Raw genomic sequence first — 6,000 nt, 5'->3', positions numbered from 1 at the left:
TCCACTAAAATCAACATAGTTACCATCATATTTTTATTCACACTTCCTGTCATCCTCCTTGGATTTCTCAGGGACATTATTCTCCATAAGTTTCAAACAACTGATTGATATTCCCAAAGCATCCTAAGTTGCTAACACAAATGTAATTATTATTTTACTGGAAAGTGTGTGACAGGCACAGAATTATTTTTTTAAATGCAGTAAACACAGAAAGCAATACAATTCGACATATTTTTGTTAAAAAATTATCATAACATATCCACTATTCTTATGAATGCCTGAATTATCTCCAGGTGCTATTTACAGTTAGAAAATATTGCCTCCATGGGATCCCTGGGTGGCACAGCGGTTTGGAGCCTGCCCTTGGCACAGGGCGCGATCCTGGAGACCCGGGATGGAATCCCACATCGGGCTCCCGGTGCATGGAGCCTGCTTCTCCCTCTGCCTGTGTCTCTGCCTCTCTCTCTCTCTCTCTGTGACTATCATAAAATAAAAATAAAAATAAAAAAAGAAAATATTGCCTCCATAGATAGATAAGTTTAGTCATTACTATTTGACTATTATTATAAATTCCATCTTATACTTTTTAAAAAAACTGGGAAAGAAACTATTTAATTAGAAATGACAGATGCATGCAAGGAAAAGCCCTGCATAAACAATAATATGTTTATTCTGTGAAACATTTAACCACATTGCACTGCTTGGGAAAATACAGCACCCTCAATTCCAGAAATAAAAGGAAGTGCTTATTCTCTATAATCAGTATTGATGATTTGAACTCTGACGTGCTAGCTTTGTCCATTTAATTTCACATGAGCCCATCTAGAGCCTATCCCAATATGATCCAATCCTGTCTCTTACAAAGATCCACATTTCCTTCTACCCAGAGAATATATTTATGTACTAGCTCCTAACAATTTTTTATTGTAAGCAGTGAAGCTATTCTTACTCAAACTCCACTTAAAATCTTCTTTTTTACAACTTGGCCAACTCGTATATAGATTACATCATTCATTTCCTAAACTGACCCCTTTAAATCTGAATGATTTCAATCCAGTCAATAATCTACAATGCCAAAAGAATTAACCCAATAGTATCAACAGCTCTGTGATCACACCTTATACATGCATGAAAACATTTCTACTTCTGTGAAATACAATATATGTTGCATATACCATACTAAAGCAGTCTTCATTAGGCTGCATTCTCCCCCATTCACAGGGAGCCCATTACAGACTCTGTAATCAATGTACCTGTTCTTTGTCATTCCCTACTATGTATGTTTAAAACCTAATCTGGGAAGGGAAACAGGCATTCAGATCCAGGAAATAGAGATATCCCCCCCCCCCAAAATCAATAAAAACCGTTCAACACCTCGACATTTAGTAGTGAAGCTTGCAAATTCCAAAGATAAAGAGAATATCCTTAAAGCAGCAAGAGACAAGAAATCTCTAACTTTTATGGGGAGAAACACTAGGTGAATAGAAGACCTCTCCATAGAGACCTGGCAGGCCAGAAAGGGCTGGCAGGATATACTCAGGGTCCTAAATGAGAAGAACCTACAGCCTAGAATACTTTATCTAGAAAGGCTCTCATTCAGAATAGAAGGAGAGATAAAGAGCATCTAAGATAGGCAGAAACTGAAAGAATCTGTGACCACCAAACCAGCTCTGCAAGAAATTTTAGGGGGGACTCTTAAAATTCCCGTTTAAGAAGAAGTTCAATGGAATAATCCACAAAAACAGGGACTGAATAGGTATCATGATGACACTAAACTCTTATCTCTCAATAGTAACTCTGAACGTGAACGGGCTTAATGACCCCAAAAAAGGCTCAGGGTTTCAGACTGGATAAAAGAGCAGGACCCATCTATTTGCTGTCTAAGAGACTCATTTTAGACAGAAGGACACCTACAACCTGAAAATAAAACGTTGGAGAACCATGTACCATTCAAATGGTCCTCAAAAGAAAGCAGGGGTAGCCATCCTTATATCAGATAAACTAAAATTTACCCCAAAGACTGTATAGTAAGAGATGAAGAGGGACACTATCTCATACTTAAAGGATCTATCCAACAAGAGGACTTAACAATCCTCAATATATATGCCCCGAATGTGGGAGCTGCCAAATATTTAAATCAATTAATAACCAAAGTGAAGAAATACTTAGATAATAATACACTTATACTTGGTGATTTCAATCTAACTCTTTCTATACTCGATAGTCTTCTAAGCACATCTCCAAAGAAACGAGAGTTTTAAATGATACACTGGGCCAGATGGATTTCACAGATATCTACAAAACTTTACATCCAAACTCAACTGAATACACATTCTTCTCAAGTGCACAGGGAACTTTCTCCAAAATAGACCACATACTGGGTCATAAATCGGGTCTGAACCGATACCAAAAGATTGGGATCGTCCACTGCATATTCTCAGACCATAATGCCTTGAAATTAGAACTAAATCACAACAAGAAGTTTGGAAGGACTCAAACACGTGGAGGTTAAGGACCATCCTTCCAAAAGATGAAAGGGTCAACCAAGAAATTAAGGAAGAATTAAAAAGATTCATGGAAACTAATGAGAATGAAGATACAACGGTTCAAAATCTTTGGGATGCAGCAAAGGTAGTCCTAAGGGAGAATACATTGCAATACAAGCATACATTCAAAAACTGGAAGAAACTCAAATACAAAAGCTAACCTTACACATAAAGGAGCTAGAGAAAAAACAGCAAATAGATCCTACGCCCAGGAGAAGAAGAGAGTTAATAAAGATTCAAGAGGAACTCAACGAAATCGAGACCAGAAGAACTGTGGAACAGATCAACAGAACCAGGAGTTGGTTCTTTGAAAGAATTAATATGATAGATAAACCATTAGCCAGCCTTATTAAAAAGAAGAGAGAGAAGACTCAAATTAATAAAATCATGAATGAGAAAGGAGAGATCACTACCAACACCAAGGAAATACAAACGATTTTATAAACATATTATCAACACCTATATGAAAATAAATTAGGCAATCTAGAAGAAATGGACGCATTCCTGGAAAGCCACAAACTACCAAAACTGGAACAGGAAGAAATAGAAAACCTGAACAGGCCGATTACCAGGGAGGAAATTGAAGCAGTCATCAAAAACCTTCCAAGACACAAGAGTCCAGGGCCAGATGGCTTCCCAGGGGAATTCTATCAAACGTTTAAAGAAGAAACCAAACCTATTCTACTAAAGCTCTTTGGAAAGATAGAAAGAGATGGAGTACTTCCAAATTCATTCTATGAGGCCAGCATCATCTTAATTCCAAAACCAGACAAGGATACCACCAAAAAGGAGAATTACAGACCAATATCCCTGATAAACAGGGATGCAAAAATTCTCAACAAGATACTAGCCAATTGGATCCAACGATACATTAAGAAAATTATACACCATGAGCAATAGGATTTACCCCTGGGACACAAGGCCGGTTTAACACTCGTAAAACAATCAGTGTGATTCATCATCTCAGCAAGAGAAAATCCAAGAACCATATGATCCTCTCATTAGATGCAGAGGAAACATTTGACAAAATACAGCATCCATTCCTGATCAAAACTCTTCAGAGTGTAGGGATAGAGGGAACATTCCTCAACATCTTAAAAGCCATCTACAAAAAGCCCACAACAAGTATCATCCTCAATGGGGAAGCACTGGGAGCCTTTCCCCTAAGATCAGGAACAGGACAGGGATGTCCACTGTCACCTCTGCTATTCAACATAGTACTGGAAGTCCTAGCCTCAGCAATCAGACAACAAAAAGACATTAAAGGCATTCAAATTGGCAAAGAAGAAGTCAAACTCTCCCTCTTTGCCGATGACATGATACTCTACATAGAAAACCCAAACGTCTCCACCCCAAGATTGCTAGAACTCATACAGCAATATGGTAGTGTGGCAGGATACAAAATCAATGCCCAGAAATCAATGGCATTTCTATACACTAACAATCAGACAGAAGAAAGAGAAATTAAGGAGTCAATCCCATTTACAATTTCACCCAAAAGCAAAAGATACCTAGGAATAAACCTAACCAAAGATGTAAAGGATCTATACCCTCAAAACTACAGAACACTTCTGAAAGAAATTGAGGAAGACCCAAAGAGATGGAAAAATATTCCATGCTCATGGATTGGCAGAATTAATATTGTGAAAATGTCAATGTTACCGAGGGCAATTTACACGTTTAATGCAATCCCTATCAAAATAACATGGACTTTCTTCAGAGAATTAGAACAAATTATTTTAAGATTTGTGTGGAATCTCAAAAGACCCCGATTAGCCAAGGGAATTTTAAAAAAGAAAACTGTATCTGGGGGCATCACAATGCCATATTTCAGGTTGTACTACAAAGCTGTGGTCATCAAGACAATGTGGTACTGGCACAAAAACAGACACATAGATCAGTGGAACAGAATAGAGAACCCAGAAGTGGACCCTGAACTTTATGGTCAACTAATATTCAATAAAGGAGTAAAGACTATCCATTGGAAGAAAGACAGTCTCTTCAGTAGATCGTGCTGGGAAAATTGGACATCACATGCAGAAGAATGAAACTAGACCACTCTCTTTCACCATACACAAAGATAAACTCAAAATGGATGAAAGATCTAAATGTGAGACAAGATTCCATCAAAATCCTAGAGGAGAACACAGGCAACACCCTTTTTGAACTCGGCCACAGTAACTTCTTGCAAGATACATCCACGAAGGCAAAAGAAACCAAAGCAAAAATGAACTACTGGGACTTCATCAAGATAAGAAGCTTTTGCACAGCAAAGGATACAGTCAACAAAACTAAAAGACAACTTACAGAATGGGAGAAGATATTTGCAAATGACATATCAGATAAAGGGCTAGTTTCCAAGATCTATCAAGAACTTATTAAACTCAACAGCAAAGAAACAAACAATCCAATTATGAAATGGGCAAAAGACATGAACAGAAATCTCACAGAGGAAGACATAGACATGGCCAACATGCACATGAGAAAATGCTCTGCATCACTTGCCATCAGGGAAATACAAATCAAAACCACGATGAGATACCACCTCACACCAGTGAGAATGGGGAAAATTAACAAGGCAGGAAACCACAAGTTTTGGAGAGGATGCGGAGAAAAGGGAACCCTCTTACACTGTTGGTGGGAATGTGAACTGGTGCAGCCACTCTGGAAAACTGTGTGGAGGTTCCTCAAAGAATTAAAAATAGACCTGCCCTATGAGCCAGCAATTGCACTGCTGGGGATTTACCCCAAAGATCAGATGCAATGAAACGCCGGGACACCTGCACCCGATGTTTATAGCAGCAATGTCCACAATAGCCAAACTGTGGAAGGAGCCTCAGTGTCCATTCTAAGGTGAATGGATAAAGAAGATGTGGTTTATGTATACAATGGAATATTACTCAGCCATTAGAAATGACAAATACCCACCATTTGCTTCAACGTGGATGGAACTGGAGGGTATTGTGCTGAGTGAAGTGATTCAATTGGCGAAGGACAAACATTGTATGTTCTCATTCATCTGGGGAATATAAATAATAGTGAAAGGAATATAAGGGAAGTGAGAGGAAATTTGTGGGAAATATCAGGAAGGGAGTCAGAACTAAAGACTCCCAACTCTGGGAAACGAACTAGGGGTAGTGGAAGGGGAGGAGGGCAGCGACTGGGGGTTAATGGGTGACAGGCACTTAGTGGGGCACTTGATGGGATGAGCACTGGGTGTTATTCTGTTTGTTGGTAAATTGAACACCAATAAAAAATAAATTTATTATAAAAATTAAAAAAAGCAAGACCCATCTATTTGATGTCTACAAGAGACTCATTTTAGAGAGAAGGGCACCAATAGTCTGAAAATAAAAGGTTCGAGAACCATGAACCATTCAAATGGTCCTCAAAAGAAAGCAGGGCTAGGCATCCTTATATCAGATAAACTTAAAGTTTATCCCGAAGGCTGTAG

Source organism: Canis lupus, chromosome 18 (genome assembly GCF_048164855.1).
Source record: "Canis lupus baileyi chromosome 18, mCanLup2.hap1, whole genome shotgun sequence".
Classification (NCBI taxonomy): Eukaryota; Metazoa; Chordata; class Mammalia; order Carnivora; family Canidae; genus Canis; species Canis lupus.
Note: the sequence above shows the minus strand (reverse complement) of the source record.